This window comes from Solanum stenotomum, chromosome 4 (genome assembly GCF_019186545.1).
Source record: "Solanum stenotomum isolate F172 chromosome 4, ASM1918654v1, whole genome shotgun sequence".
NCBI lineage: Eukaryota > Viridiplantae > Streptophyta > Magnoliopsida > Solanales > Solanaceae > Solanum > Solanum stenotomum.
Genome location: NC_064285.1, coordinates 30,395,311 through 30,416,764, shown reverse-complemented (window position 1 = coordinate 30,416,764; position 21,454 = coordinate 30,395,311). Strand labels below are relative to the sequence as shown.

At 37.2% G+C, this 21,454-nt stretch overlaps 1 long non-coding RNA gene across 1 annotated transcript; it reads right to left on the bottom strand.

Annotated features, from left to right (window-relative positions):
- Positions 1–9,991: 9,991 nt before the first annotated feature.
- On the bottom strand, positions 9,992–17,313 carry LOC125863034 (uncharacterized). Its single transcript, XR_007446089.1, has 3 exons — positions 17,234–17,313; positions 10,179–10,283; positions 9,992–10,100 (listed from the first exon to the last, which is right to left on the bottom strand). It is a non-coding gene; the product is annotated as an uncharacterized LOC125863034 (long non-coding RNA).
- Between the last annotated feature and the right edge of the window lie 4,141 nt (positions 17,314–21,454).

Below are 21,454 nucleotides of genomic sequence, written 5' to 3'. Positions count from 1 at the left end.
TCATTCAGCACTTTCAGATGTGATTTTCACAAGAATAATGGCTTGTGAAACACCTAAAGAAGTATGGGAGAAACTAAAAGAGTAGTTCGATGGAAGTGACAGAGTGAAGGCTGTCAAACTCTTAACTCTCAAAAGAGAATTTGAGATGTTAAGGATGAAAGAAGGTGATACTGTGAAAGAGTATTCTGCCAAACTTATGGAGATTGTAAACAAAGTAAGGTCGTTTGGTGAAACCTTTCCAGATTCAAGGGTGGTGGAGAAGATGATGATAAGCTTACCAGCAAGGTTTGAGTCTAAGATTTTAGCAATAGAAGAATCTTGTGATTTGAAGACTTTATCTGTGGCAGAACTGATCAGCAAGTTGAAAGCCCAAGAACAAAGATCAAGTATAAGAGATGAAGAAGTAGCAGAAGCGGCGTTTCAAGCACAACATAAAGGCAAACAGCCTATGAAGGACAATAGAAGGATGGAAGGAGATAAATTAGAAAAGGGAAAACCAAGGAAGGAATCTTCAAAGAGAGGGAAGTTTCCACCTTCCAGCCACTGTAAAAGAACCAATCATCAAGAAAAAGACTATTGGTTCAAAGGAAAGCCACCGATTCAATGTAGATTCTGTAGAAAGATGGGTCATATTGAGAAAAATTGCAGGGCCAAGCAGAATCAACCACAACAAAACCATGTGCAGCAGGCAAATTTTGTTGAAAAATCTGAAAATGAATAAGAAAGCTTGTTTATGGCTTCTCATGAAGAAAACACAACCAACAAATCCTCATGGTTCATAGATAGTGGATGTACGAGTCATATGTCACACAATGAGCTCATGTTTCATACACTTGACAAGTCAATCAAAACTAAAGTAAGGATGGGAAATGGTGAGACGGTAGATGCACTTGGAAAGGGTTCAGTTGCCTTTCAAACTACACAAGGTACAAAGTTTATACATGATGTGTTGTATGTTCCTTCTTTAGCATATAACTTGTTAAGTGTGGCTCAAATGATGTCTAAAGGCTATTCCTTATTTTTTAAGGACAAACATTGTTTGATTTTTGACTCCGAAGATAGTTTGATTGTTAAAGTAAGAATGGTAGATAAAACTTTTCCTTTAGATGGGAGGTTTGATAGTGCAAATTTTGCAAGTAAGGATGAGTCATGGTTGTGGCACAAAAGATATGGTCATTTTAACTATGCTACTTTAAAGTCTATATATGAAAAGGGCTTGACTAAGGATTTACCTAAGATTTCACTGTCTAAAGAAGTTTGTGAGTCATGTCAGATGGGTAAGGTACACATGAAATCATTTCCTAAAAGTGCTACCTGGAGGGCAACTGAAAAACTCGAACTAGTTCACACTGACGTGTGTGGACCTATGCAGGCATCATCTTTGGGACACAATAAATATTTTATGCTCTTTATTGATGACTTAACAAGGATGACTTGGGTGTATTTTCTGAGTAACAAGTCTCAAGTATTTTCAGTTTTCAAGAAATTTAGAGCTTTTGCGGAAAGGCAAAGTGGTTGTAAGCTAAAGGCTTTAAGGTCGGACAATGGTGGCGAATACACTTCAAATGAGTTCAACAAATATTGTGAAGATATGGGGATTGATCACAAGTTGACAGTAAGCTATTCGCCTGAACAAAATGGAGTCTCGGAGAGGAAGAACATAACAGTAGTTGAAATGGCTAGGTGTTTGTTGCTGGAAAAGAAACTGCCACAAAGCTTTTGGGCAGAAGTTGTTCATACTTCAGTTTATCTGTTAAATAGGCTGCCAACAAAAGCTGTGGATGAAAAGACTCCTACTGAGGCATGGAGTGGAATACAACCATCTGCCAAGCATCTAAAAGTTTTTGGTTCGATATGCTATTCTCATGTTCCTTCTGTCAAAAGAAGCAAACTTGAACCAAAAGGTGAATTGGGGATCTTTATTGGTTATTCATCACAAGCCAAGGGTTATAGAGTTTTCAACTTGCAAACAAAAAATATTTCAATCCGAAGTGATGTAGTCGTGGATGAGCATGCTTATTGGAACTGGGATAAGGAGCAAATTGAGAAAGATAATGCAGTTTTTCAGAACTTGAGCCCGCTGCCTGAAATCAAATCATTTGGGTCTGAAACTCTGGAAGAAGACGAAGAATCAGACGGGGAATCCTCACTTGATTCGCCAATTTTGAAGACAAGATCTCTTTCCGAGATCTATGAAAGATGTAATGTTGCAATCTCAGAACCAAATAGCTATCAGGAAGCATCAAGACATGAAGTTTGGATTGAAGCCATGAAGGAGGAGATTGGTATGATAGAAAAGAATGATACTTGGAAGTTGGTTGATAAACCCAAAAACAGAAATGTGATCGGGGTGAAGTGGGTTTATAGAACCAAACTTAATCCAGATAGCTCAGTTTATAAATACAAAGCAAGGCTTGTTGTGAAAGGTTATGCGCAAGTTGCAGGTCTGGATTATGGGGACACGTTTGCACCTGTTGCACGACATGATACAATAAGGCTGCTATTTGCTTTGGCAGCTCAATCAAATTGGAAGCTGTATCATTTGGATGTGAAATCTGCATTCTTAAATGGACTGTTGCAGGAGGAGATATATGTTGATCAACCAGAAGGCTTTCAAGTTGCAGGAATGGAGGATAAAGTCTACCGACTTCATAAGGCATTGTATGGATTAAAGCAGGCTCCTCGAGCATGGTACAATAAGATTGATGATCATCTCATTCATTGTGGCTTCAAGAGAAGTGAAAATGAAGTCACTTTATATGTGAAGAAAGCTAAAGGAGGAGATGTGTTTGTGGTGTCACTCTATGTTGATGATCTTCTGGTAACAGGAAGCAATAAAGCAATGGTGAATCAGTTCATGCAAGAAATGGAGACCAAGTTTGAAATGTCGGATTTGGGTGAAATAAGTTACTTTCTAGGAGTGGAGATTCATCAAGCTATTGCTGGAACCTTTATTTCTCAGAGAAAATATGCATGGGATATTCTTAAAAGGTTCAATATGGAGAGATGCAAGTCTGTACCGACTCCACTGCTTCACAATGAAAAAATTTCGAAGTTTGAAGGAGGTGACAGGGCTAATCCAAGAGTTTATAGAAGTCTGATTGGTAGTTTGCTGTATTTGACAGCAACAAGACCCGATCTCATGTTCGCGGCAAGTCTACTGTCGAGGTTTATGCAAGCTCCAAGTCAAGTTCATCTTGGTGTTGCTAAACGAACGTTGAGATATATCAAAGGAACTGCTGATTATGGTATTTGGTTTAAAAGGGAAGAGCAAGGGCAACTGATGGGTTATTCAGATAGTGATTGGGCAGGAAGCGTTGATGATATGAAAAGCACTTCTGGATATGCTTTTACACTTGGTTCAGGCATGTTCTCATGGAATTCAAAGAAGCAAGAGGTGGTAGCTCAATCTTCTGCAGAAGCAGAATACATCGCAGCTGCTGGTGCAACTAATCAGGCTTTATGGTTAAGAAAGATTCTACGTGATCTGGAGCAAAATGACATTGAAGCTACTGTCATTAAGGTTGACAACAAGTCAGCAATATCTATGGCCAAAAATCCAGTGCAACATGGTCGTAGCAAGCATATAAATGTGAAGTTTCACGCTATCAGACAAGCAGAGAAGGATGGCGAAGTTCAGCTTGTTCATTGCAGCTCAGATCAGCAGATTGCAGACATCATGACCAAGGCTCTTCCTAAGGGGAAATTTGAAGTTCTAAGGGCTAAGTTGGGAGTATCCAAGAAAAATCTCAAGGAGGAGTGTTAAAAAATGAGATATTTCTAGATGTCTTTTTGTTTAATTGTTATTTTCTTAAATATTATGTTAAGTATGTAAAGGAAAGGTAGTCCTTGTTTTATGGAATATGTTTTGTAAGAAAGTCAATAGTGGTTGGATATGTATGGTCCTCTACTAGCTTTGGAAAAGCTTATGTAGATATATGTGTGTATGCTTTCAAAAGCTGAAAATGAATGAAAGTTTCTGCTGCTGAACCTTATTTTCTTCTCTAAAAGTTTCAAATCCTAACAAAACACACCCATAGTATATGTTGCTTTTCCTATATTCATAGACCTTTGGGCTAAGCTTGAAGGCAAGGGGTCTGTTGGTGGTAATAGGGGTGCTGGCATAGGAAGATCTTCCCGCATTGTGCACAAGCTTTTACTAAACTTTGGTGCGCTTCTAGGCATCCTCTATGGCTTTCTCTTGCATTCGGGCCTTTTCAATGGCCAATTTCAAAGTAGGAGATTTGAACATTTTAACTGCAAATTTAATCTCTTCCTTCAATGCACCCAAAAAGCTAGACAGTAAGTGAGATTCATTTAGCTGAGGATTTCTCAAAAGTATTTGAGCCTTCAGATCCTCAAACTTCCCTATAGATTCATCAACAGTACCTGTATGCCTAAGGTTATTAAACTCTTCCACAATTTCGTCCATTTCATCATCAAATCTACTGATTAATTCCTCTTTGAACTCTACCAGTTAATCATCCCTCGACTTAAAATTAGGGAATGAATCGAAGACTCAGCTAAGCCATTTAAATAAAGTGTAGCAGCTACTACTTTATGTATGTCCAGTGTTCTATAATGATTAAAGTACATTTCACATTTTCGAACCCAGACCTTGGGTTCATTCCCTTCGAACCCAAGAAGTTCCCACTTAGGGGGTGGAATTGGAACTGCCTGCAGCCTGTTCTGTCTAGGATCTTGCACTGTTATGGGAAGTAGTCCACCTCCTAGTTGTTGGTCACCTTGTGCCCTATTAAGAACTCTCGCCAGTTCTATAAGTTGATCAAGAAATCAGCTCAAAGGTACCTTGAATTCATGTTTGAGTGTCTCGAACATTCTGTTGATTAGTGAGGAAATCATACAGAACATCATCATGTCAAACAAGTTTGTAATCTATCAATTTGAAACGAGTGCTCTTTACCATTTTTACCACACATGTCACATGAATCCAAGATTGTGATACCAACTGTAATCACCTCGATTGAGATATGAAGTAGAATTACAACAAAAAGATAACCAACTTGTTTTTGGGACAATTTTCTCAATTTATAATTGACTGAAATATGGATATAGAATAAAAGATAATCAAATATTGAATTAAACTAGGCTACTAAGATAAGTTGGCATCCATGGTTGAGTTTGAATCTACAGAAGAACAAGAGATGAGAAGATCAGATTTAGAAAAGAAGGGAGAAGAAAGAGGTGAGAGAGAAGAGAATCGAGGAAGAGGATGAAAAATACGAGAAATTCTTGTTGGGTTCGAAAGGGTGATTGGGCGTCATGCGAAAGCTTATAATTTGCAAATCATATGGTTGACAAACCAGACGACAAATAAAAACATACTAAAGATATATTATTAATATGGTTTGGTCAAACGACCTACGTATTATAAAACTAATATAATATTGAAAAAAAACATAACTATGTTTAAGAGAAAATCTCCCCATAAACAAGACTCTTAACTGACTACATTGTGGATTCTCTTGTGTTTGTTTTTGATATGAGAAGAGTAGCCTTCAATTTATAGAGTTCCAAACTTTTCTTCCAAGGAAAGAATAACTCAAATTTGGAAGAATATTATATTTTCCTTTCAGGAAAAGTAAAAACATTTATGTTAATGTTTTGTCTTTTCTTTTAGGAAAAAATAAACTTAAAATAAGGTAAGAAAATCAGGACAAAACCCTAACAAATCTCCCCTTTTGGCTTGAATTTTCTTGCATCATAATCTTGATCCTCTTTCTTCACACAATCTTCATGTATCACTGCTGCTTACCATGATTTAAAAATTGATATGGGTTAAAATTGGAGCCCTGTGTTAAAAGTGATGAACAGGGTTGAAAGTGGAGCTCATGCGTTAAAAGTAATATGCATGAGTTGAAAGTGGAGCTCATGCGTTAAAAATAAGATGCATGAGTTAAAAGTGGAGCTCATGCGTTAAAAGTAAAGATACATGAGTTAAAAGTGGAGCCCGAGCATTAAAGTTTGCAGGGGTTGAAAGTTGGAGCCCATGCTCTAAAATAAGCATGAGTTGAAAATTGATTTTGTTTTAAACGATGGAGCAGTAGGATATTGTTGAAAATATATTTGAATTTTTTCTCCACATGTAGTAGCTTGACAAAAAATCTTCATTATCATCAAATTTGTTGCAAATTGATTTGAAACCACTTGAGCCTGTCTTCAACCTCGTTGAACCATTGGATCATTGAACCATGTGCTCTGATACCACTTGTTGGGTTCGAAAGGGTGATTGGGCGTCATGCGAAAACTTATAATTTGCAAATCATATGATTGACAAACCAGACGACAAATAAAAACATACTAAAGATATATTATTAATATGGTTTGGTCAAACGACCTACGTATTATAAAACTAATATAATATTGAAAAAAAACATAAATATGTTTAAGAGAAAATTTCCCCATAAACAAAACTCTTAACTGACTACATTGTGGATTCTCTTGTTTTTTTGTGTTAGAAGAAACAAACCTATATTTATAGAGTTCTAAAACTTTTTCTTACTAGAAAATGAGTCCTAAAAGGAGAGAATAAACCTGAAAGAATATTATATTTTCCTTTCAAGAAAAGTAAAACATTTATGGTAATGTTTTGTCTTTTCTTTAAGGAAAAATAAATATTAAATTATGGTAAGAAAATCATGGCAAAACCCTAACAATTCTTTCATGTTTCTCTCTCTCCTCAGTTGGTTTTTTAACCAACTCAGATGTGGCATATCCTGGCCCTGGCTGCTCATTAATTAAGATGCAATCTCGGGTGTACGACCTTGATCCCACCACATCGTTTATCATTCATTACATTGCATTGTCGAACTTTGTTATGTTGTGTGACTTGTTTAATGCCATTTTTATATAAATTGGTTGCACCGAGCCACAGTGGAACTTTTCTACATGTGAAAGCGTTTCATAATTTATTTCTTAAGTCTGATTAGTTGTTTATACTAAGTTTGTCTAACCTAGTGAGTACATGTGTATTGTATTCACTCCTACTTCTGTTATCCTTTGGATGCATATCCTAGTCATGGTAATCCTCGTAGCGGTTGGGAGAAGTTGTACACAAGAACTCAAAGATTATGTATTGATTCTATATTTCTTTCCATCTATATTGTTAAGATTAAAGAATGTGTATGTTGTATTTTTTTTTTCTTTTGTGTGTGTTTTCTCTGTATTAGACTTGTTAATTTAATTTTTATGTTTTTTTATAGTCATAAGTCCGTATTTTGCCTCCACTTAGCCACTTATGAAATTATTGGAAGTTTGTTAATTTAACCATAGTTCAAAATTTATTGTTGGTTGCTTAAAAGGAATTAATTTCAAATATTATAATATACCCCTTATTCAATATTTATTTTCATACTCTTAAAGATTTATTCGTAATTGTTGTGTTTTTACTCATTCCACGTCTATTTTCATAAAATTATAATCATTATAAAAATTTATATGGGACACACATTCAACGCACGTGTCTAGTAACTAGTATAATGAAATGTGCTAACTGAATGTTTGGAATTTCCATGAGGAATACGTTCTTTACTTGATATGATACCAAACATGTACCTGAGATGTTTACATGTTATTTTAAATTTTTTGCCGTTTACTTAAGATGTGATTAGCGTTGCATTTTTGCCTTTAATTTTTCTTGAAAAATAATTATTGTGACAAGTGTTTTTGCTAAGTTGAAAAGTATAATTTGATAAGAATTGAAATGGCCGGAACTTTTTTGAAGTCTTCGATACGAGTACTTTAAAGTATTTAAAGAAAAGTTAAGTTTTTTTTTCAAAAGATGATGCTAGAATAGGCATTCATCTATGGGCTGAGTTTCTTGTCTGCTTGGTTGCATTTGTAAATCTATTACCATTAGACATTCATATACAAACACTTTATAGTCTGAAAATGATTTGAAATTCACTTTCACAAGAACAACACCACATTGCCCATCAAATCAATTAAAAAGAACCAAAAAAGGATAGAAATTATAAACATAAAATAGTCGAGAAAATTTATTGTCCAAATGTTACTTGAAAGATAACTTGTTCATAGAATAGAAACATCAGCAGCAACCGAGCTTGTTTCTCTCTTGGTTTCAAGCTTAAGCACCATCAACTTGTTTCTTCTTTTCCTTTTCTTTTTCGTTCTTAGATAAAAAGGCTCGGATCTCCATCCTAGCCTTATTCACCAGCAGAGTTTCTAAAGGGGACAACTCCCTTGAACTACTGGCCATGCTCCTCTTTTTTACGTCATTCTTTGTTAATTTCTCCTCAACAATTTCTCTAGCCTTAATAGCTTCATCATTATTACATTCCATTTGCCTACAACTTTGGCAGGACACAACTAAGCAAAATATATTGAACACTGTCGAAAAGAACTATCTTTTACTCTTCAAACCATAGGATACAAACATTACAAAAATGCAAATCACAAAACTACAAACTTGAAAGCCCAAAATGATACCATTAAACAGAAAAAATTGGTACTCCCTCTATTTCAAAATAAATGAATTGTTGAGGCAATGCACACCTATTAAGATAAAGAGTTTAGAACATAAAGTAAACACTACTTTCAACTTTTGCCTTTTAGATATTCTCAAACTATTCTTGAAAATATAAATAATTCAAAGTAAAATCATAAATATGAGAAATTAACTCCCTTGAAATTATCACCTAGAAGATGTAAATGAGGGGTAAAAATGGAAAAAAATTCAAAAACTCTTTTGAACTTTGAACAATTCACTTATTTTGAACTATGAAAATAGTCTTAATTGGTAAGACCTAGATAGATGACTGCCATGTCCGTCGGACAATCATCTACGGTGGCTGGTCTGCCTTTCTCAACATCCAATTTCCCTTCCATGCATTCTATTAAAGTACCTCTTATTAGCCTTGTTTTGTCTATATCTTTTGCAAACACAGTTACAAACATTGTATCAAATTCAGAATCTATCCCATTTAATGAAGTGATTATGGTGGAAGGGGTTCCACATGTTAAATGGACTGAAGAAGAGGTGGATAGAATGAATCGAATTGAAAATCTACAATATGCCGTTGTTGGCAAGTTCACCTATGACTGGTCGGATCTTGAAGAGTTGAGAAAAAGTATTCCTCAACAATGTGACATTAAATGGGATTGTCAAATTGGTTTGTTCCGCTGTAAACACATTCTTATTCGCCTTACCCAACAGGTGGATTTCATTAACCTAATTTCTAAAGGAGCTTTCTATATTATGTGCAAAAATGGCTACTCATATTTAATGTGTACCCTCATCTATGATACACGATTCGAAATTAATGAAGAGACTACTAAGGCGATGGCATGGATCTCATTCCCCAACCTTTTACCCACCTATTTTGTTAAAGAATGTCTCTTTTCTTTAGCTTCAGCAGTGGGGAAACTTGTGCAACTTGATCTAGCCACAATTAATAAAACTAGGCCAAGTTGTGCAAAAGTCAAGGTTCTAGTTGATTTAAAAGGAGAATTTCCCAAATCTGTTAGTATGGACATTGTAAATGAAGCTACAGGAGAATTGAGGACTGAAGCAATTCAAATTAGATATGACTATGTTCCAAAATACTGTGAAGAATGCAGAATGCAAGGGCACAACAAGGAGGAGTGCCGAATTTGCAACAACCAAAATGATGGATGTATGGAGGTGAGGACAGAGGAGAAAATTACTGAGAGAACAGAGATTAAGAAACAACCACAACTATGAGTGCACAAATTTCAGAAAGGAAAAGCTAGAATTCTTTCTAGCGGTAAAGTGGTAGGTGATCCAGGTGCGTGGAAGGTAGTGCAGAATAGAAATCCTAGCAAAAATAAGGTTGCATCTCCCTCAACCTCACCTATGGAGGAAAATAGTTTTGAAGTGCTAGGAACACCATCTCACGATGCAGTTCACGAATCAGGCAGCACCAGAAGTAACAGTAACAACTCAAGTTTAAAGGACATAAAAGAGAAGAAAGCTGAAAACAACAGCCAACCTAATAGAGCTCAAGGTGAAAGAGTGATCCTACCAGTAGAATCAACTAAAACTTGGGTCAACCAAGTTTTTGGTGGACAAAATATTCTTGCACTTGCAATAACAATCCCTGCATCACAACAACAAAATGAGATCATAAAGAAGAAAAATGAAAAAGAAAGGAAATTTGTAGAGAATAAGGAATTACAAGAGGCACCAAAGGTAGATTTTGATCAGCAGGAAAAGGTTTTAGATACAGAAGTAACCCCTAAGCATGATGCTCTTTCTATGGATCCAGTTTTGACTACAATTTCTACACCAAAACAAATTGCAATAACAAATCAACAGCTTCTCATGAATGAGAATAAGGGTGAATACAATACTCATGTTAATGATACCTTTATAGAAGATGAGGAGATCCAACAAGTTTCTGTGGCAAATCAATAGGGAGAGGGTACAAATGATGTTTCTATCACAAACAACTTAGAAGTCGCAGTGCATATGAGTGAAGTTGTTAATAACAAAATGGCAATAATGATCATTCCCGAACCAGTTCAAATAGATGACACCAATAATATTTATATATCTCCGAACAGAGTATTGCATGATATTGTCTCACACAATCTTATAGAAGGAAAGAAGATTGATACAGAAGGAAGCATGATAGAGGCAGAGAATTTTGAGGATTTGCAGGATAATCTTCCTATTGAAGCAGATGTCTCTCCTAGGCTTCTAAAAAGTGCACGAAGAGGGAAGAAGGATGATAATAATCAGACAATCAGAGTACAGCCCATGAGATCTAAATCATCTATTTCGTTGGGACAGACCCCACAACATCCTAATAAAACAAAACTAGAAAAAATGAAATAACAGAGTCCTCTGGAATGCAATGAGGCTCACCACTGACTCTGGAGTGCTCAATTGGATCAATGGCGTGTTGGATGATGACCTGGGTACCTGCGTCTACATCATAATAAGATGCAGGCCAACTGGTATCAGTACATTGAATGTAAGAGTATGCGAGTTGGAAAGCTAAGCAACAACTTAAGCTTGAAAGGGATACAAAAGAGAACTTATTTTGGCTCTATTCAACTAATGAGTAACTGAACTCAATATAAAGCAATAAGACGCATGCAATATATAAAGCTTGTAAAATTGTTTAAAACATGACGTCAAAATCATATTTATAATACCATAAAAATACCATACTCCCTCTCTAAGTCTACTTGTGCAATGCATGAATGAAGTCCCATACCCCCATCCATACTAAGCAGAACCCCTCGAGGAACCATGCAATTTCTACTGTGGGAGTTTCTCTAACCGACAATCAGCACTACATGCCTAAGTGGTGATACAGCGTCTTGTCCACGCTGCCTGAACTGTCCTATACTTTGCCGTCATATAGAAGGCTTTAACTTAGTGGATCCACTAGCTTAACTTTACGTGATCATCTAAAAAGTATGACACGTCAAATCCCATGTTTGGCTATATGGTTCTTATGGAGAGTTGAGTTAATATGAACTCGTGTCCCCAATTCGGTGCTCAAGACTACTCCCAAAAATACTTTAGCTCATAAGTGTTTTAAACACATCTTTCTTTAGTTTGAAATAATTGCTCAAACTACCCTCTTAAAAGAGGTAATTGCTCTTGAAAACTCTTTCTAAAAAGAACAATATCAAAACCATATTTTAATATGATCATTGATGACTCGGGAAGTCATACTGCATAAACATTGATGGTATATCTAGAGACCATAATGTTTAAACATTGATGACATACTCGATTGGCATACTATTCATATTTTAGAAACTCTTTCGCAAAACTCATCTTTTCTTAAAAGAGATAGTACTCAAACTGCTCAAAACTCTTTTGGAAATCTCAGTTTTCTTTTCACATTTATAAACTTCTTTGGGAATACTTACTTCCCTAATAACTTTTGAGAAATGAACTTGACTCTTTACTCTTGGCTTAACTTGAAACTCTATACTCTTACTTAACTTGAAACTTTATACTCTTTACTTAACTTGAAACTCTATACTCTTTATTTAACTTAAAATTCTATACTCTTAAAATGAAGTTAAAACGTTCAATAAAAACTCTTGAAAAACTTCAAAGACTTGCTTTGACTTACTTCTTAACTTCTAAGCTTGATTCTAATTTCACTTGACTTTGATCCTAACTTCCCTCGAATTGGATTATGGATTCAAGGTGTATGATCACATGTTTATGGATGAGTTCAGGATGTCTAGATGTACCTTAGAGTGTTGAAAACAACTATAAAACATAGGTACATTACCAAGGAACATGTATGAAAAAGTGGGGAAAGAATGAGAAAGATTGGCGTCCTTGGCGCTCTAAGAGGTGCGGGGCGCCAGCCTTCATACTTCAGAGGGGCCTGGTGGGGCTCTGCTAGGCGCGCCGCCCCAAGGAGGAAACCTCAGAACCCCTGCTGGGGCAGGCTGGCTGACGCGACGCCCCAGCCTTTTCCCCTGAAAATCCGACTTTTCTCCTTAGTTTCTCCAACTCTAAACCCTCTTAACATCCAAGGTTCTTTCCCCAAACACTCATAATCATTAAAACCCTCAAAATACAATAGATTCAACTTGAAATCACAACCGGAAACATACTTCAAACAAACAAGAAACTTCAACAACACAACCACAACTTCCACAAACTTCAACAAACACAACCAATATTTTCTCGGAGTTAAAACGAGTTTGGTGTGTGGGGGGAATGAACCAACCCAACACTATGATCTCACATACCTTAATAGGGATCACCCCCGACGAAATCCACGACGATCTCTACGAACCTTGCTTCTTCTTCTGCTTCTCCTCTTCTTTCTCTCTTCTCTCAAGAACCCTAACTCTCATTTTTAAAAAGGAAAACTGATTTAAAATCAGTCTAGACCCTTAATATAACCAAAAGAAATGGTTAGGGAAAAGACCAAAATACCCTTACAAATTCGGACTAAACTGCCCTGCCAACAGCCCAACTTCCAAAGGGTATAACTCACTCGTACGAACTCGAAATCGCGCAAACTCGGTGACATTGGAAAGATCCTTCCAAGATCTTTCCAAAAATAACTGTAAATACACCTAACTCATCCTGATCTAGGAGGTATGACCATCTAAAGTTGACCAAAAACTCATTTTTTCCATACTTGACTAAATTTTCAGATTTTTAGTTCTTCCCAAAAATGACTATTTCCAATTCTAAGCTTCTTCACAGCTATTTCAAATTGCCGGATGTTACAGAAACCATTCAGATTTCTTAAATTTTGGACCGAGAATTAGTCTTTCATTGATGTGGTAAGATAAAACTGGATGAGTAATGAATTTCAGAATCCTTTTCTAGATTTCAAGGAGAACATAAAGAGAGTTAAAACAACTTTAACGAAGTGGAGCAAAGAAGTTTATGGTGATATTTTTAAGCAACTGATTATCAGAGAAGACATTGTTAAAATCAAAGAAAAATTATTTGAGGAGGTTCCCAATGCTGAAAATAGGGTAGTGTTACAGAAGCTCAAGCTGAGTTGAAAAAGTACTTGCATTTTGAAGAATCTTTTTGGCAACAAAAATCAGGATACGACTGGTTTGAGAATGGGGACAGAAATACCAAATTTTTTCATAGTATTGTGAAAGGCAGAAGAAAGAAACTTCACCGGCAAAGAATTCAAGACAACCATGGCACTTGGTTGGAGGAAGAAGGTGAGATAGCAGCAGAAGCAGTGTCTTTCTACAATAATCAGTTTCTTCAAGAAAGAGATGCTACCTCTTTCTATTTATTGAGGCATATACCAGAACTTTTCTCTGAGGAAGAAAATGCAAATACCAGTAAGCAACCTACTGTAGAGGAGGTTAAAAAAGTTGTTTTTAGCTTAAATGGGGATAGTGCTAGCGGTCCTGATGGTTTGACAGGTATATTTTATCAGAGTTGCTGGGACATTGTGGGTCATTACATTTTCAGAATGGTACAAGATTTCTTTAGTGGTAATACTCTTCCTAAATCTATTACTCATACTAATTTGGTTTTATTGCCTAAAAAAGATCAGGTTCATACCTTTGTTGATTTAAGACCAATTAGTCTGAGTAATTTCATCAACAAGATCATTTCAAGAGTTGTTCATGACAGAATTGAAGATTTACTGCCAAGATTGATTTCTTCCAACCAATCAGGTTTTGTGAAAGGTAGAAGTATCATAGAGAATGTACTATTAACACAAGAGATCGTCACAGACATTAGAAAAAGAGGGAAACCAACTAATGTGGTCATAAAGCTTGATATGGCCAAGGCTTATGATAGAGCATCCTGGTATTTTCTAATGAAGGTGTTGAGAAAGATGGGATTTTTAGAAGTGTTTGTTGATATAATTTGGAGATTAATTTCTAATAATTGGTATCCAGTATTGATAAATGGACAAGCATATGGTTTCTATCACTCCACCAGGGGAGTAAAGCAAGGAGATCCTTTATCTCCCACTTTATTTATTCTTTCAGCTGAAGTTCTATCTAGGGCACTAAATGGTGTTTTTGATGATGATTTGTATGTAGGGTATGGATTACCGAAGTGGAGCGCTAATATTAATCATCTTGCTTATGTAGATGATACTATTATTTTTGCTTCACCCAATATATATTATTTGAAGAAAATAATGGCAATATTACATGATTATGAGTTTCAATCAGGGCAAAAGGTCAACAAAGAGAAGAGTGCATTTTATTTACATCAAAATGCAACTACTGATAAGAGACTTTTGGTGGAGGAATGCACATGTATGAATCGAGGGAAGTTTCCACTGAAATATCTTGGTTGTCCCATTTCCCATGCTAGGAAGAGGAAGGAGCATTATGCAGATCTTATCAAAAGGGTAAAGTCAAAACTGCAGGCCTAGAAAGGGAACATGCTATCTAATGGAGGTAAAGCAATCTTGATTACTAGTGTGTTGCAAAGTGTTCCTATTCATGTTTTATCTGCTATAGTTCCTTCTAAATGTGTTATAAAAGAGCTTCATAGGATTTTCGCTAAATTCTTCTGGAGTAATAGAGTTACAGGGAGGGGCAAACATTGGGCTGCCTGGGATAAAGTGTGTACCTAAGCAGGAAGGGGGATTGGGTTTCAGATCCATGTTTGATATTTCACAAGCCATGTATTCCAAGCTTTGGTGGAAATTTAGAACTCAAAATACTTTATGGTCTAATTTTATGTTGAATAATTATTGTAAGAAGCAAAGTCCTACTTTAGTTCAATGGAAAGGAGGTTCTCAATTGTGGAAGAATATGTTACAAAATAGGGAGTGTATTGAGCAACATATATGGTGGGAGCCTAAGGGTGGTACGTCTTCTATTTGGTTTGATAATTGGTCAAGGCTAGGCCCACTGTATACACATCCAACCGAGGCACCTTCTTGTCATCCACTAACATATATTGAAGTTTTTATAAATGACACAGGTTGGGACTATGATATCATGCAGAGTCAATTGCCAAATCATATTGTTGAACATGTGAAACAAAATATGGATCATTTTAGGCAATCTGACATGGGGATAGGCCTTGGTGGATAAACACAAGTTCTGGAAAGTTCACAATGAAGAGTGCTTGGGAATTGCTAAGAAAGAAAGAGGAAGAAACTGATTTTTTCAAAAATATTTGGGTGCAGGGACTCCCTTTTAAAATATCTTTCTTTGTTTGGAAGGTATGGACAAACAGAGTCTCTGTAGCTACTGTCATGGCTCAATGGAACCCAAATATCTCTTAATTATGACAATGTTGTGATGTTCCAGAAAGGGAATCTATGGAACATCTATTTCTTAAAGGTGATATTGCATCACTTGTTTGGAATTCTTTCTCAAATGCAGCTGGTATTATAAGGCCTTGGATACAGGTGAAGCAAACCATAAAGAAATGGTGGGATGCACAAGGGAATATTAGAACCAAGATTGTCTTTCAAGTTGTTCCTAATATCATTTTATGGTTTCTTTGGAAAAGGAGAAATATTGTATTACATAGAGGTGTTTATTCTACTGGTAAGGTGATTTGGGACATTAACAGTACTATTAAAAATTTCATGCAAATGAAATTTAAGTATTTCAACATTCCGAAAGCTTGGCCACACATGGAGCACTATTGGAGGGGTATAGACCTAAGTTTCAGTTTAAAATGGTTAAGTGGTACCCACCACCTTCTGATTGGTGGAAATGCAATACTGATGGAGCATCTAAAGGTAACCCAGGCCCTAGTGTTGCAGCTTTTTGTGTCAGAAACCATGAAGGAGATCTATTTGGTGCTAAGGGAGTGAAGATTCCTAATACAACGAATCTAGTAGCTGAGGCTATTGCTATGAGAGAAAGTTTATAGTACTGCTTTGACAATAACCTTACAAACATTATGGTACATATACTTAATGGAGATTGGGAGACTCCATGGAGTGTGACAATGGAGGTCAACTCCATCAATAGATTGAGGAATATTATATCAGTAAGAGTACAACACTCCTTAAGGGAGGGAAATACTCTTGCTGATTTTTTTGCTAACCTAGTTTTTCATTTTGCAAGTACATATGAATTTAATCAGTTTCAGGAAGTCCCAAGTGAAGGCAAAAGAATCATCAATTTATATAAAAGCAACATTCCACAGTTGAGAATAAGGCAAACAAGTATGGCATCATAAAGTTATCTTTATTGTATCAATTCTCAGTTTCATATGAATTTCAACATGTATTTTAGATTAAATTACTAACATACCTCAAGATGTCTGAATTAGTTTCAGTTGGTTAATATATCATGCACCTGGTGAGAGCTTTGAGGTGTTACATGTGGTATAAAACCAGGACTCGTGGGGGCTAAATAGCATATTTAATCTAGAACTGTGTTAAATTCATATACTGCAAATTCAGGTTTAATTAGAAAGATATCGTTGAAGACTACTGAATGTCCATTAGAGGAGAAAGATGAACAGAACGATGAACTGAAGTTACTGTTTGCTCAAATAGGAGATGTATCAGCATAACCTCACAAAAATTAACTTAGTAATTTTTTTGTGGATTTGGATTTTGTGGTGGTATTAAATCAATTTTTGATTTCAATCCACCGAATTCAAATTTATAAAAGGAAAACTAATTTTAGCCGAGGTTTCGTCTACATTAACCAGGTTCATAGCTCAAGAAGATCAATTTGGCAGCAAACACATTCATGAAAAATGATTTGTACAACAAAGTGTAGCTCATATGAAAATATTTCAAGAGAGTGAAGCATCGAAGTTCACCTCATGGAGCTTAAAGACTTGTGAGATTCCTTGTTTATGCGAGGTAGCAGAAATTTGTTGAGAAATTGGACCAACAGCATTGCCGGCGCCACTACACCTCTTCATCTTCATCCATGAGTCTTTAGGAAAGTGCTGCTGCTTACCAAGTTATTGTTTGTCTCTTTCAGATTTTGACTTTTCTTTGCTCTGTTTGGGCCTATTTTTGGGCCTGATTGTGTACAGATTTTAAATGGTAATTATTGGAACATCACGAGTCAGCTTAGTTATTTAGTCGTATTAAGTTTGAGCAGTCCCTATCCCTGTTTATTTAGGATTAAGTTTTAGCAGTTATTGTCTAGTTAGGTTTTATTACTTCAGTTCGTTTAGGAGTCTTTCCGCTGTAATTCTATTTAAGCAACTTTCTGTCTTCATTAATAAATTATCGTCTTTTAACTTATACCCAGTCTTTATATGGTATCAGGGCTCTTCACGCTCTAACGAGAACGATCCAAATTTATTTATTTTCCTTCCTTCTCCTCACACAGATCAGCAACAATGACCAATCCCAATGGGAACAACAATGGCAATAATCCAACAGTTGTCAATGCTGATGACACAATGGGTAGTAACATAATCATTCAGTTCAATCCTGCTTCCCAACTACCCATTAAACTAAGCGGTGGTCACAACTTCGCCACCTGGAAAGCCCAATTCTCCATGCTTATGTATGGCTACAACCTCTATCTGCTGCCATTCGTGCACGTGATACGACTATCTCCTATGAGGAATTGTTTGAAAAACTACTAGACTATGAACTCTTCCTTCGCCACGAGGATGCTAAGAAGCTGTCTAGTCCTATCACTGCTGCAGTCGCCACTCCCACCAAAAACAACACCAATAATCGCAGGCAGACAACCAATTCTCAACAATGGCGTCAGAGCTCGCGGCCAAATACTCCACCACAATGGCAGTCTAACTCAAATCCAAACGGCGTTACTCATTGTCAACTATGTAACAGGATAGGCCATACTGCCAATGTTTGCCGCTCGAAGTCTCACAATCACTTTGAAGCCAAAGCCAACTATGCAGCTGGGTTTACTGCTGCCACCAACCCCTGGATAGTTGACTCGGGAGCCACCCATCACATCACCACAGAGCCACACAACCTACAACCGTACCATGGTAACGAGGATGTCTCCATGGGTGATGGTAATAAAATTCCTATTTCTCACACTGGTTCTACTCAATTAAATGCATCAAATAATATTTTTAAACTAACCCACACTCTCTGTGCTCCTTCCATTAAACGTAAGCTTCTCTCTGTTTCTAAATTTTGTCAAGACAATCTAAAGTCGATTGAATTTTTTCCTTTTGACTTTGTTGTGAAGGATTTGAAAACGCGGAAACCGCTGGTGCACAGTCGGACCAAAAATGGACTGTATGAGTGGCTGTCCCACCTCCCCAAGCTCACATGACCACTACATCCATTCCTCTCACTACTTGGCATCAACGTCTTGGTCATCCTCACTCTAAAGTTCTTAGGTTTATTTTAAATAAGTTCTTGTTACTGTTTCATTAGCGAGACAAACCTTTTCATTGTAATTCTTGTTTATCTAATAAAGCCCATCGGCATCCTTTTTCCCAACTATCACTGCGTAGCTCTAAACCTCTTCAAATTATTTTTAGTGATTTATGGGGGCCATCACCGATTTTATCTCTTGATAAGAAGCTATATTATTGTATTTTTGTTGACCAATATACTAAATATACTTGGCTCTATACATTAAAAAAAAAAAGTGAAGTTAAAGAGATCTTTCAAAAATTCCATCCTCTGATGGAAAAACATTTTGACACCAAAATTTTATCACTTTACACTAATGGCGGAGGAGAGTATAAAAGTCTTGACCCCTATCTTTCACTTCACGGCATTGAACACCTTTCCACCCCACCTTATACGTCTCAACGAGTTGCACTTGCAGAACGACGACATCGCCTTATCATTGAAACTGCAAGAACACTCTTACATGAGGCGTCCCTTCCAACCCAATTTTGGTCCTTCGCATGTCACCACACTGTCTACCTCATCAACCGTCTGCCCACCTCCCACCTAGATAATAAATCTCCATTCCAAAAATTACTTGGAAAATCACCTGATTATAGGTCTCTACGTACTTTTGGTTGTTTATGCTATCCATGACTTAAACCATACTCCAAAAATAAACTTGAACCAAAATCTACTCGGTGTGTCTATCTCGGATTCTCCTTGTCTCATCACTGTCATCAATGTTTTGACCCAATCTCTGTAAAGGTGTATTTATCTCGAGACATGCGATTTGTTGAGAATAATTTTCCATTTAAAACTCTGTTCTCCAACCTTGCCAGTAAATTGACTCCCCTACAATGGGAAACAACCACAATTTCTAATTCTTCCGACCCCACATCTAAACTTCCTTTAAGTACAGATCTGCCCCCTCCATTAGAAATAGAAGTACGCAAAACAGATTCCCCATTAACAGTTGCTTCTTCTCCAGCCAAGTCCCAAGACAACTCAAACTCACAGTCCTCCTCCGACAATGCACCAGTGGCAGAAGCAGCTTCACCTCTCGCAACTTCTACTTCTCCAGGTAAGTCTTTAACTCCCTCACCTTCTATAATTCCCACTTCCCAGAACCCCCCGTCTCAACCTACTATCTCTACGAACATGCACACCAGCTTGCCTCCTTTACTTGTCTATCAATGCAGAAATACCAAACCATCAACACCCTTGGCTCCTCAACCATCTTATCCTATCCCCGAGTTGGAGCTCGCTCCTTCACCGCCTCACTGTCCATCTCCTTCTACCCGTGCTATCACTCGATCCCAAAACAACATCACTAAACCCAAAAGAATTTTTTATTACCTAGCCAACTTGAACCCCACCGTCACACCCACAACTTTCAAACAAGCACAAAAATATCCCGAGTGGCGTAACGCAATGAAACAGGAGCTTGATGCTTTAATAAAGAACCAGACTTGGGAACTTGTTCCTCCTAACCCAACAAAAAATATTGTATCTTGCAAATGGCTTTTCAGGATCAAAAGGAATGCAGATGGGACCATCGACAGATACAAAGTGCGTCTGGTTGCAAAAGGCTTCACCCAAAGGCCGGGCATTGATTTTCATGCCATATTCAGCCCTGTCATCAAGCCAACCACAGTTCGCATCGTCCTTTCTGTTGCACTTCGTCATAATTGGCACCTACGTCAACTTGATGTCAATAATGCTTTCCTCCAAGGCAACCTAGATGAGGAAGTGTACATGGTACAACCTCCTGGGTTTACCAGTGATGACAAGCCAACACATATATGCCGTCTGCGCAAGGCGATCTATGGCTTGAAACAGGCTCCTCAGGCGTGGTACAATGCCCTCACGGGTTATCTCTCATCCATTGGATTTGTTAAGACAAAGTCAGATGCCTCGCTTCTTGTCAGACATGGTCCAAGTGACACGTTATTTGTCCTTGTCTATGTCGATGATATTATTGTCACTGGGAGCAACACCTTTAGTGTCAATCAGGTTATCACCTCTCTTGCTTCTCAGTTCTCTATTAAAGATTTAGGTAATCTTCACTACTTTCTTGGTGTTTAAGTGCTACGTAGCTCTGGTGGTTTAATTCTCACCCAATCAAACTATGTGAACAAGATTTTAAATGATGAGCTAATGAATGACTGCAAGAGTATCAACACGCCAATGAGTGCCTCTGAGTTACTCATCTTATCTGATGGTACTCACCTGACTGATGCCACACGTTATCGTCGAGTCTTGGGCAGACTTCAATACCTATCTTTCACCAAACCGGACATAGCCTATGCAGTCAACAAGCTGTCTCAATTCATGCAAGCACCATCAGACCTTCACTGGAAAGCTGTGAAGCACATCCTTCGATACCTGCGTGGTACCATTCATCTCGGCCTATGGGTTACTCCCATTGATGACTTCAATCTACATGTGTACTCTGATGCAGATTGGGGTGGAGACATCACTGACAGAGTTTCTACATCTGGCTATATTCTGTTCCTTGGTCACAATCCGATTAGCTGGTCTTCAAAGAAGCAAAATACTGTCTCACGCTCTTCCACTGAGTCTGAGTATAGGGCAGTAGCTAATGCTTTTTCTGAAACCTAGTGGGTCACCAACCTTCTAAATGAGCTGCGATTCCCAGTCCATCAGTTGCCCACAATATATTGTGACAATCTTGGAGC